Source organism: Elephas maximus, chromosome 16, assembly GCF_024166365.1.
Source record: "Elephas maximus indicus isolate mEleMax1 chromosome 16, mEleMax1 primary haplotype, whole genome shotgun sequence".
NCBI lineage: Eukaryota > Metazoa > Chordata > Mammalia > Proboscidea > Elephantidae > Elephas > Elephas maximus.
In genome coordinates this window covers 14,797,647-14,811,259 of record NC_064834.1, presented here as the reverse complement: position 1 = coordinate 14,811,259, position 13,613 = coordinate 14,797,647, and the positions used below count along the sequence as shown (strand labels likewise).

At 37.9% G+C, this 13,613-nt stretch overlaps 1 protein-coding gene across 1 annotated transcript in view; it reads left to right on the top strand.

The window, feature by feature from the left end:
• MCU (mitochondrial calcium uniporter) overlaps positions 1-13,613 on the top strand; it is a 237,261-nt gene that overhangs the window by 41,058 nt on the left and 182,590 nt on the right. The gene's annotated exons all lie outside the window — the stretch shown is intronic.

The following is a 13,613-nucleotide window of genomic DNA, read 5'->3' as shown; positions in this document are numbered from 1 at the left end:
TTTATTAATTTCTGCTCTACTCTTTGTTGTTTCCTTTTTCCTGGTAGATTTAGGCTTAGTTTGCTTTCTCTTTCTTGTTCCTGGAGTTACGCTGTTGATTTGTGATCTTCTTTTTTCATGTAGGTATTTATTGCTATCACCTTCCCTCTGAGTACTGCCTTTGCTGCGTTCCATGAGTTTTGGTGTGTTGTGCTTTCATTTTCATTTCAGTATACAAAATTTGTGATTTCTCTTTTGATTTCTTCCTTTACCCTTTGGTAGTTTAATAGGGTATTGTTACCTTCCATGTTTGTGTATTTTCCAGGGTTTTTTTTTTTTTTCCTTTTAGTGATTTCTAGCTTCAGTCTCTTGTGGTCAGAGAAAATAGTTTGTATGATTTCAGCCTTTTTAAAATTATCAAGACTTGCTCTGTGACCTAACATGTGGTCTATGGTCTGTCATAGAGAATGACCGGTGTGCACTGGAGTAAAATGAATGTTGTGTTGTTGTTGGGTAGAGTCTTCTATATATGTTTGTTAGGTCTAGTTAGTTTATAGTGTCATTCCACTCCTGTGTTTCCTTGTTGATCTTCTTTTTAGATGTTCTGTCCAATATTAAAAGTGGTGTATTGAAGTCTCCAGCTATTACTGTAGTGCTATTTCTCCCTTCAGTCTATCAGTATTTGCTTTATATATTTAGGCACTCTGATGTTGGGTGCGTATATATTATGATTGTTGAATCTTCTTGATTAATTGACCATTTAATCACAATGTAATGTCCATCTTCATCTCTTCTGATTTTGTCTTAAAGTCTGTTTTGTCTGATACTAATATTGCCATCCCAGCTCTCTTTTGGTTATTACTTGGATGTAAGACTTTTTTTCTAACCTTTACTTTCAACCTGTTTATGTTCTTGGGTCTAATATGTGTCTCTTGTAAACAGCTTACAGTTGGATCGTATTTTTTAATCCATTCTACCACTCTCTGCCTTTTGATTGGAGCATTTAGTCCATTTACATTTACTGTAATAACTGATTAGAAATGACTTACACCTGCCATTTTGTTATTTTTTTTGTGTGTGTCTTTAGCCTTCTTTGTCTTTGGGCTTTACTGCTGCTTGCTTTTGTGTTTTGTTGGTTTATCGTAGTGAGCCATTTTGGTTTCCTTCTCCTTTCCTTTTGTGCGTGTTTTTTAGATATTTTCTTAGTGGTTACCAGGAATATTTCCTGTAAGAGCTTGTATTTGTAATATTCTAGGGTAAAATGGTACCAACTTAACATCACTAACATGCAAGAAGTACTTTATACCATTCCTCTCCCCCTGCTTTTGTTGTTGTTATCACTTGTAATTTTATCCTTGCTTTTTATGTAGTTACTAGGAAACATAAAGGACAATGCAATCATAATTGTCAAGCATGAATAGTTTATTGATAATGTTTTTGATGACCATCAATGCTTGTGACTGCTTACTAAATTCTAGGTTGCGTGACTTTATGGAATTCATTCTAAGCAACAGTCCTATTTAGTAGTTACTATAATTGCCACTGCAAAAAAAAAAAAAAGAGGCTGGAGATTTCTAAATAACTTGCCCAACATGGTAGGTAGGTGGTAGATTTGGAAGTTCAAACATAAATCTCCATACTCCAGATCTATGTTGCCGCTATCTCCCAGTACTACTGTATGCCTTGAGTAGGTTGGTCACTAATCATCAATGCCCATCTTTATTCTCTTTCTCTTTGCAGATCCATTGCCTGGAAGGCCCTTACTTGTTTCTTTCTGCCTTCTCTCACATTCTCATTCTATTCATTCCTCATGGGTTAGCTCAAGTCCTATCTCGTCAGTGATTTCTCTCTCCTTCTTTTTTTCTGTCCAGTTTATAGAATACTCATTAGCCATTTATTGACCTTCAAATAAAATATACCACACACTTGGTCCTTTCATTGCCTTGCATCTGTATCTTTTAATATCTTTTTATATATGGATGATTTAGCTTAGACTTTAGATCGTGACCTCCTTGAGGAAAGGGACTGGGTTTTAGATTTTTTTTTGTATCCCCTCTAGTGCCTTGTATGTAATAGGTGTTCAATAAGTGTAATGGAACCCATTAATAGTTGAAGATATGTGCATCTGAAAGTTTTTCTTGGTTCTTTGAGCTTTTTGAAGTGCTTTATAAGTCCAACTAGCCATCTTAATTCAGAACCAAGAATGACATAATTAATTTAGAGCTAGAGGTCATTGATTTGTAGGCGGGAGGCTTTGTAACTATTGCTACATACTGATTCAAATCAGAACAGCTCCTCATATCCAGAACCTGACGACTTCTCATTGTCTGATCACTAGCAATTTGGTTTAGGCCACCAACATTTCTCATCTAAATATTAGCAACCCCAAATCATTATCAGTGCTTTTGCCCTTTCTTCTCTATCGTCAGAACTGACGCAATGCAAGAGGTTTGTGTCTGTGGTCAGAATTCTGCAATAGAAGTGATAATCAGGCAGAAGACGACCCCCCAGTAGCTTCTGATCTCACTCAGAGTAAAAGCCAAAATTCTTAAAGTGGCCTACAGGCAGTGGTGTCTAATTAAACCAGATCTCCAGACAGGGAAAAAGCTTTTAATCTGTAGCATCCACCTCTTTCTGTGGTATAATTACTCCTACAATGGCCAGTTCAAAGTTCCAAAATATACAACTATCTCTTCTCCAGCCAGTACCAGCTAACTCCAACACAATGTCTACTCAACAGTTGGCTCCCCAGCTGACGCCCAGGTGTTGCCGCCGTCTCAATTGCTCACGCCGTTCTTACTATCCTGACCTCCTTGCTGTTCCTCAAACAAGTCAGACATGTACCTGCCCCACAGGTTCTTTGCATTTGCTTGTTGCTTTGGTTAAAATGCCTTTCTCCCCAATACATGCAGGTTTGATTATTACCTCCCTCAGGTCTCTGCTCAGATGCTGTATTCTCAGTGAGGTCTTCCACAATTTCCCTGTGTTAAATACAGCCTTTCCCCATCCACCAATGCTTTCTTTCTCCACTTCTCTGCTTTATTTTTCCTGAGCACTTATACCCATCTAGCACATTATATGTTAATTACCTACTTCCCCCCTTCCGCTCCACAGGAACAGTGTCTTCACTACAGAATTCTCAGCACATGTGAAAGAATGCCTAACACATAGACACTAAAATACTTGTTGAATGAATTAATGTTAAAGAAAGGAGCCCCAATGGCGCGGTGGTTAAAGCCCTGGGCTGCTAACGGAAAGGTCAGTGGTTTGAATTGACAAGCCGCTCCGTGGGAGGAAGATGTGGCAGTCTCCTTCCAAAAAGATTTACAGACTTGGAAACGCCATGGGGCAGTTTTAATCCTGTAGGGATTGACTCGACAGCACTGGGGCTGGGAGGGTCGCTATGAGTCGGAATTGACTTGAGGGCAGTAGGTTTGGTTGCTTTGGGTCTGTTAAAGATGCAAATTTGGGTGTGTGTGTTTCCCTATCTGGGAGCATCCTTTGTATGAAATGAATGTTTATTTTATTGATTGTCCTAGACGATTTCTAACGCACGCTACATCATTTTTGTACCTGTCTGCTGCTTTGCTGTAATGACGGATTACTGCTGTTTCTAGGCAGTGTTTTCTGTGGGTGGGGATAATGGCTATATTTGCTGTCGGGACTGAAAAAGAAGCATTTCATTTTGTTTGAAATGAAAGCATCTGTGATACATATAAACAAATCAGTTTAGGTTTGCTATTGGTAATTGCAACTTGGAATTACCCTTCACTTACACTCCTTATGAGGAGGACTCAGCAATATTTACGGTTAGGTGTATGTTTGATAGTATGTTATTCTCACAACAAAAGACAAAGATCTGTGCTAAGGAATCAGAAAATGGAAATTTTACATTTTATTTGAAGGTCAAAATAGATTTATGAGGACATTTTTCTTCATAAATATTAAAATTTGTAGACCAGTTTAGAATACTGTTATTATAATTAAAAAGGTGTATGATTTTTTTGTGAAGTACCCACTGCCATTGAGTTGACTATGACTGATAGGGACCTTGTAGGACCCTGTAGAACTGCTGCATAGGGTTTCCAAGGCGGTAAATCTGTACGGAAGCAGACTACCACGTCTTTGTCCCGCAGAGCTGCCAGTGGGTTCAAACCATCGACATTTCAGTTAGCAGTTGATCACTTTTAGCCACTGTACCACCAGGGCTCCTCATCTTAGGAACTAGATGCTGCTTTTTCCCCTTGACCTCAGTTGCTACCCCCCTTTTTTTTTTCTTCTTCCTATTTTGCTAAAAGAACTTAGCCTCCACTTGACTTTGTCTAGGCACAGGCAGCCGTTATAATGAGGTAGCAAGATTGAGTTATTTATTTATTTTTTAACATCTAAGTATTTTTACAAGATTCCAGGATAACCAGAGTTGAAAACATGATAGCCAGAGTTACTTTTTCCAAATTAAGCTGTCAAGGGTAACCACAATAACTCATTTTTGTTTTCAGGTTTGAGTCACAGAGGTCAGAGGAGAGAGCAGCTTGAACTTGAAATTGTCACTTCTTCCCTGAAGACCATTGAGACGTGAGGGGAAAAAAAGTCCATTTCCCTTTTATGAGAGTCCGAGTTACTTCTTGAGTGACATTTTTGCTAAAATTTGCAATATTTCTTTTTTCAAAATTATTGGACATTGGAGAAAAAGTCTCTTTTATGAAAGCCCGGTGTTCTTTGTTTTGTTACTTCTATCTTCCAGAAAATATTTATCTTCTAGTTTCAACTAGGAAACCCTGGTGGCATAGTGGTTAAGTGCTACAGCTGCTAACTAAGAGGTTGGCAGTTCAAATCCACCAGGCGCTCCTTGGAAACTCTATGAGGCAGTTCTACTCTGTCCTATAGGGTCGCTATGAGTCAGGATCAACTCGATGGTAGTGGGTTTTGGTTTTAGTTTCAACTGAGTTTTTAGTAATTACCAAACAAATTTGTCAGAAGAAAGATAAGCTTAGTTTCAATTCATGTGTATGATGCTATGATAGTTTTTGCTTCTTCTGACATATTCAGAATAATTATCCATTTTAAAAGCTTTCTTTCTGTTATAAAAGTATTAAAACTTTTTTATAGAAAAGTTGAGATATATAGAAAAATGGAAGGAAGAAAAAAATGCTTCTCAGAGCAGTTAACAAAAAATTGTTAACATTTTTATGAATTCTCCTCCAGACATTTTTTATGCAGTTCGTTTTGCTTTTGATAAAAGAATGGTTCATCTTGAGTATACAACATGATAAAACTGTGCGACTGTATTTGGCTTCCTTTGCTTAGTACTATAACAAATATTTAAGAAACTTGTCATAAACATTTTATGGAAGCAAGCATAATATTCCAGAGAATGGCTGTATCATTGTTTGCAACATACTTTTCAAAATAGATTTTTTTTTTTGATGTGGCGTATTTGAGAGTTTTAAAAGATAAACATTCTTTCCTCTTGAGACAAGTTTCAGGAAAATTGAAAAACCAAAACAACAAGACCATATTTACCCAATGGCCCTTCTGTACTGTGCGGTGTGAATGGAATTGGCTGCTGTCCTGATCGTGTTCTTAATCCCTCACAGGAATAGACACCAGTTGCAATAAATTATCTGAAGCATGATTAAAAATCCATCCATTTGAGATGCCGCCCTTGAGGATCCTTTTGCCATTTTAATGAAAACTATTAGGCTCTTTGTTAGGTCGTTGGAAAACCCATCCTTCTATCTGTAGATTTGGTAACCAAGAATATTAAATGACTGCCTTAAAAATTATATTCTTTCAGAATTGCTGTGTGGTGTTTTTGTACCTAATGATTGTTTAATATAGGCATGTGGGTGTACTATACTTTTAAAAAACCTTCTGTTACACGTTTGCTTTTGGTCTTTTACTGTTATTTGCTTTGCTGCAATGAATAACCTTGTACATTCATCATTACTTACGTGTGAGTTTATGACATAACTTCCTAGAAGTAGAAAGTATGTGAATCACTATCTACTTACATCTTTGGCAGCACACTGTGTTACCGAACTTTTTGATCTATGCCTGTCTGATTGATGAAAAAATGGTATCTCAATATAGATTTAATTTGCATTTCTTGTATGAGTAAAGTTGAGCATCTTTTTAAAGAACTGAATTTCCTTCCATGAATTGAAGATTATATTCCTTAACTCTTATACAGATGTTGGTCTTTTTGTGTGTGTGTGTGATTTGTAGGAGCTCTTTTGTATAGTAGGGAAATTAACTTTTTGTGATCTCAGTTGCAATTTTTTTTTTCTTAGTTGTGGTGACATTTAATGTGTGTGTGGTGGTTGTTTGCTTTTTTTTTAATTTTAAAATACAAGTTTTTTACTTTGTTTCATAAAATTGTATCATGCATTCTTTTCTGCATCTTGTTTTTCTCACTTAGTAATAACTAGTAGAACCTTCTCTAAGTCAAGTAGTATAGCTCTAAATTAATTATTTAATGGCTCTATAATATTGCCATTACATGTGGGACTATTCCATGGTGTGATTGTAGCTTTGTTTATTTAGCCAATTCCTTATTAATGGATGTTCACTTTGCTCCCCCCTGTTTTTTGACCACCGTGAACATTGTAGTAAGCGTCTTGTACATATTCTCACATACTGGTACTTCTATTTTTTGGGACAGATGACCAGGAGTTGGATTGCTGGTTCAAAGGATACACACACACACACACACACACACACATACATACACATGCGTATACATATATACGTATGATCTATGCATATTTAACAGTAGTTGATAATTATTGCCAGATTGCTTTCTAAAACCAACAACATGTGAGAGTCTTTCTAAGGGTCCTTCTGATTCATGTAAAGACCATAAAATGTAATCATGTAACCTTTTTATAGTTGTTAGTTTAGGATTTGCTGTGTTCTTAAAACACTGTCTAAAGATTTCTATCTATAAAATTGATTGTCTTTCTGTGTTCTGCGTGACTGTGTTCTTTAATACAAAATAAAACAAAATTCTTTCCTCAAAGCTCCAGTTTATGGACCTGGTAACCAATGTAATATTCCAACAGACTAGAGGGTGTATTTTACAGTCTGACTTTGGGGATGGGGTTGGAAAACAAAGGCACTTTTGGAAGTAGATTTTTATCTTAAAATTGGGTATTTGCTTGGTTGCAAGAGAATTAATTATAAGGATCTCTTTCTATAGTAGTCTCTCAGCTGGAACAGATAAATATAGAGCACCAGTTTTCAGAGACGGAATGCTGTAGAAAATGTGTGGGTAGCTGTTGTAGTTTTACACAGCAGATACCATGTAGAATAAAGAATGGATGAAAATGCTCATTGAAGATTAATGTTCTTGAAACACATCATCAAGTACAACATTCCCCAAACCTAGCATTCAGAGCCATTCATAATCTTGCTCGTCTTTCGTATCTAATGATACTTCCTACCAAGCACAGCACACTTTTCCTTAATCCCTGTATTCCTCTGTGCTTGTCACATTTATTCCCAGCACCATACATTTGCTATCATCCTTTGGAAGGCCCATCTCTCCCTTTCTACATTCCTAATTATAATCCATCTTTTCAATATTCCACTTGAGTGTCATCGCCTTCCTGACCCTTCTCCAGCCCAAACAAATCCTTAGTAGCTCTTAACTCTTACAGCAGTGATGTTTGCAGTTTTTTTCAAAAACCAAAACCAAACCAAACCCATTGCCGTTGCGTTGATTCCTACTCCTAGCGACCCTCTAGGACAGAGTAGACCTGCCCTGTAAGGTTTCCAAGGAGCGGCTGGTGGATTCAAACTGCTGACCTTTTGATTAGCAGCCAAGCTTTTAACGACTGTGCCACCAGGCTCCAATTATATATCTGTATTAGCAGTAAAGACCTTAGAGATGATCATTTAGCCCTACCCTTTTATTATACAAATGAAAAAACTAAGGCCCAGAGAGGTGAAGTGACATTCTTAAGGCCATAACTCTGTTTTTCTTTCTATTCATTGACTCTACTGGTTTGTCTATGCTTTATTCCTTTAGAAGATTGTAAATGCCATAGGACAAGAGCTATATACTGCTTTAGAAAGCCCAACACAGTACATAGTAAAAGATTGCATATAAAATAGGTGTTTTATACAAACTTACTGCTTGAACTCAGAATTTCCACTTTACTCTTTTTAAAAATTACCATCTATATGAAATCATTAAGCATGATGTCCTGGAAATAGATGTGAAGATAAGTGACAGGAATGTTACCTTTAGTAAGATATATATTAATTCTTTTTTTTATTATTTTCCCCCTTTTTTAAAATTGTACTTTAGATGAAGGTTTACAGAGCAAACTAGTTTCTCATTAAACAACACGTGTATTGTTTTGTGACATTGGTTGCCAACCCCATGACACATCAACACTCACCCCTTCTCGATCTTGGGTTCCCCATTACCAGCTTTCCTGTCCCCTCCTGCCTTCTTGTCCTTGCCCTTGGGCTATTGTGCCCATTTAGTCTTGTTTTGTTTTATGGGCCCGTCTAATCTTTGGCTGAAGGGTGAACCTCAGGAGTGACTTCAGTGCTATGTTGAAAGGAAGTCTAGGGGTCATACTCTCGGGTTTTTCTGTCAGACCAGTAAGCGTGGTCTTTTTTTTTTTTGTGACTTAGAATTTTGTTCTACATTTTTCTGTAGCTCTGCCCAGGACCCTGTGTTTTGATCCCTGTCAGAGCAGTTGGTGGTGGTATCCAGGCACCATCTACTTGTACTGGACTCAGTCTGGTGGAGGCTGTAGTACTTGTAGTCCGTTAGTCATTTGGACTAATCATTCGCTTGTATCTTTGGTTTTCTTCATACTGCCTTGCTCCAGATGGGGTGAGATGAGTGGAGTGTCTTAGATGGCTACTCATGAGCTTTTAAGGCCCCAGACACTACTCACCAAAGTAGAATGTAGAACATTTTCTTTATAAACCATGTTATGCCATTTGAGCTAGATGTTTGCCTAGACTATGGTCTCCACAGCCCTCAGCCCAGTAATTTGATCTCTCATGGAGTTTGGATGTGTCTATGGAGCTTCCATGATGTCGTTTGATTTCTTGACTGAGGCTTCCATGGGTGTTGATTGTGGAGTTAAATAAGATGAAACCCTTGACAACGTCAATCTTTTCTCCATTCATCATGATGTTGCTTATTGGTCTAGTTGTGAGGATTTTTGTTTTCTTTATGTTGAAGTGTAATCCATACTGAATCAAGTCCTCTTTGCTTTCAGCAATCAAGATTGTGTCATCTGCATATCACAGGTTGTTAATGAGTCTTCCCCTAATCATTATGCCACTTCTCCTTCATATAGTCCAGCTTCTCGGATTATTTGCTCAGCATGGTGAAAGATACAACCTTGATGCACACCTTTCCTGATTTTAAGCCATGCAGTATGCTCTTGTTCTGTTCAAACAACTGCCTCTTGGTATATGTGCAGGTTCTGCATGAGCACAATTAACATTCTTCTCAATGTTACCCATAAGTTATTATGATTCATGCAGTCGGATGCCTTTGCATAGTCAGTACAACACAGGTAAACATCTTTCTGGTATTCTCTGCTTTCAGCCAAAATCCATCTGACATCTGCAATAATATTCCCAGTTCCACGTCTTCTGAATCCGGCTTGAATTTCTGGCAGTTTTTTGTTGATGTACTGCTGCAACCGTTTTTGGATTATCTCCAGCAAAATTTTACTTGTGTGTGATATTAATGATATCGTACAATAATTTCTGTGTGCTGTTGAATCATCTTTCTTTGGAATGGTCACAAATATGGATCTCTTCCAGTCAGCTGGCCAGGTTGCGGTCTTCCAAATTTCTTGGCATAGATGAGTGAGCGCTTCAAACATTGCATCTGTTTGTTGAAACATCTCAATTGGTGTTCCATCAATTCCTAGAGCCTTGTTTTCCACCAGTTCCTTCAGTACAGCTTGGACTTCTTCACTGCTGTCAGTTCTTGATCATATGCTACCTCCTGAGATGGATGAACATTGACCTATTCTTTTTGGTACAGTGACTCTGTGTATTCTTTCTATGTTCTTTTGATGCTTCCTGCGTTGTTCAATATTTTGCCCATAGAATTCTTCAAAATTGCAACTTGAGACTTGAGTTTTTTCTTTAGTTCTTTCAGCTTGAGAAATGCTGAGAGTGTTCATCCCTTTTGGTTTTTTAACTCCGAGTCTTTGCACATTGTATTATAATACTTTGTCTTCTTGAGCCACTTTTTGAAATCTTCTGTTCAGCTGTTTTACTTCATCATTTCTTTCATTTGCTTTTGCTACTCTACATTCAATGGCAAGTTTCAGACTCCCTTCTGACATCCATTTTGCTCTTTTCTTTCTTTCCTGTCCTTTAAATAACCTTTTGTTTTCTTCATGTATGATGTCCTTGATGTCATTCCACAACTCGTCTGGTCTTCAGTCATTAGTGTTCAGCGTGTCAAATCTATTCTTGAGATGGTCTCTAAATTCTGGTGGGGTGTACTCAAGGTCACACTTTGGCTCTTATGGACTTGTTTTAATTTTCTTCAGCTTCAAATTGAAACTTCCATATGAGCAGTTGATGGCCTGTTCTGCATTTGACCCCTCGCCTTGTTCTAAGGATGATATTGAGCTTTTCCATCATCTTTTTTCATAGATGTAATTGATTTGATTCCTGTGTATTCCATCTAGCAAGGTTCACGTGTATAGCCATTGTTTTATGTTGTTGAAAAAAGGTATTTCCAATGAATATGTCGTTGGTCTTGCAAAATTCTGTCCTGCAATTTCCGGTGTTGTTTCTATCACTATTGAGTGTTGTCGTTTTCAGGTGCCATTGAGTTGGTTTCAATTCATAGCGACCTTATGTACAACAGAACAAAACACTGCCCGTTCCTGCGCCGTCCTCACAATTGTTGCTATCTTTAAATGCCTATTGCTGCAATCACTGTGTTAATGCATCTCACTGAGGGTCTTCCTCTTTTTTGCTGACCCTCTACTTTACGAAGTATGATGTCCTTCCCCAGGGTCTGATCCCTCCTGAAAACATGTCCAAAGTATGTGAGACGTAGTCTCGCCATCCTTGCTTCTAAGGAGCATTCTGGTTATACTTCTTCCAGGACAGATTGCTCATTCTTTGGCAGTCCATGGTATATTCAATATTCTTCTCCAACACCAAAATTCAAAGACGTCAATTCTTTTTTGGTCTTCTTTATTCATCATCTAGCTTTCACATGCATAGGAGGCCATTGAAAACACCATGACTTGAGTCAGGTGCACCTTACTCTTCAAGGTGACATCTTTGCTTTTCAACACTTTAAGGTCTTCTGCAGCAGATCTGCCCAATGCAGTGAGTCTTTTGATTTCTTGACTGCTGCACCCACGGGTGTTGATTGTGGATCCAAGTAAAATGAAATCTTTGACAACTTCATTTCCCCACTTTACATGATGTTGCTCATTGGTCTAGTTGTGAGAATTTTTGTTTTCTTTATGTTAAGGTGTAACCCATACTGAAGGCTGTGGTCTTTGATCTTCATCAGTAAGTGCTTCAAGTTCTCTTCACATTCAGCAAGCAAGCTTGTGTCATCTGCATAACGCAGGTTGTTAATGAGTCTCCCTCCAATCCTGATGCCCCGTTCTTCTTCATATAGTCCAACTTCTTGGATTATTTGCTCAGCATACAGATTGAATAGGTATGGTGAAAGGATATAACCCTGACACACACCTTTTCTGACTTTAAACCACGCAGTGTCCACTTGTTCTGTTTGAACGACTGCCTCTTGGTCTATGTACAGGTTCCTCATGAGCACGATTAAGTGTTCTGGAATTCACATTCTTTGCAATGTTACCCATAAATTGTTATGATCCACATAGTTGAATGCCTTTGTGTAATTAATAAATCACAGGAAAACATCCTTCTGGTGTTCTCTGCTTTCAGCCAGGATCCTTCTGACATCAGCAATGATATCCCTGGTTCCACATCCTATTCTGAATCTGGCCTGAATTTCTGGCAGTTCCCTGTCAATATACTGCTGCAGCCGCTTGCGAATGATCTTTAGTGATGTTTTACTTGCATCTGATATTAATGATATTGTTCGATAATTTCTGCATTTGGTGAGATCACCTTTCTTGGGAATAGGCATAAATAGATCTCTTCCAGTCGGTTTGCCAGGCAGCCATCTTTGAAATTTCTTGGCGTAGACAAGTGATTACTTCCAGCGCTGCATCTATTTGTTGAAACATCTCAATTGGTATTCCATCAATTCCTGGAGCCTTGTTTTTCACCAGTGCCTTCAGTACAGCTTATACGTCTTCCTTAGTACTACTGGTTCCTTCTCATGTGGTAACTCCTGAAATGGTTGAACGTCAACTGATTCTCTCTGGTATAGTGACTCTTTGTATTCCTTCCATCATCTTTTGATGCTTCCTGAGTCGTTTAATATTTTCCCCTAGACTCTTTCAGTATTGCAACTTAAAGCCTGAATTTTTTTCTTGAGTTCTTTCAGCTCGAGAAATGCAGAGCATTTCCTTACTTTTTGGTTTTCCATCTCCAGGTCTTTGCGCATTTCATTATAGTACTTTGTCTTCTTGAGACGCTCTTTGAATCAAAGTCTTCTGTTCAACTCTTTTACGTTATCATTTCTTCCTTTGGCTTTAGCTACTTGATGTTCAAGAACAGGTTTCAGAGCCTCTACTGACATCCATTTTGGACTTTTCTTTCCTGTCTTTTTAATGACCTCTTTCTTCATGTATGATGTTCTCGATGTCATTCCACATCTTGTCTGGTCTTTAGTCATTAGTGTTCAAGGTGTCAAATCTAATTTTCTTCAGTTTCAACTTGAACTTGCATATGAGCAATTGATGATCTGTTCCACAGTTGGCCCCTGGCCTTGTTCTGACTGCTGATATCCAGCTTTTCCATCATCTCTTTCACAGATGTAGTTGATTTGATTCCTGTGACTTCCAGGTGAGGTCTACATGTATAGTTGCCATTTATGTTGGTGAAAAAAGGTATTTGCAACAAAGACGTCTTTGGTCTTACAAGATTTTATCATGCGATCTCTTGCATCGTTTCTATCATCAAAGCTATATTTTTCAACTACAGATCCTTCTTTGTTTCCAACTTTTGCATTCCAATTGTATGTTCGATTAATTTCAGACTATAGAGGTTGGTAAAAAGCTTCAGTTTCTTCATCTTCAGCCTTACTGGTTGGTATGTCAGTTTGAATAATAGTTGTATTAACTGGTCTTCCTTGTAGTTGTATGTATATTATCCTATCAGTTACAGAGTTGTACTTCAGGATAGATCTTGAGATGTTCTTTCTGATGAATGCAACGCCATTCCTCTTCAAGTTGTCATTCCTGGCATAGTAGACCATATGATTGTCAGATTCAAAATGGTCAATCCCAGTCTATTTCAGCTCACCAATGCATAGGACATCGATGTTTATGTGTTCCGTGTCATTTTTGATGACTTCCGATTTTCCTAGATTCATAGTTTGTACATTCATGCTCCAATTATTAATGGGTGTTCGCAGCTGTTTCTTCTCATTTTAAGTCGTGCGGCATCAGCAAACAAAGGTCCCAAAAGCTTGACTCCATTCACGTCATTAAGGTCGACTCTACTTTGAGGAGGCAGCT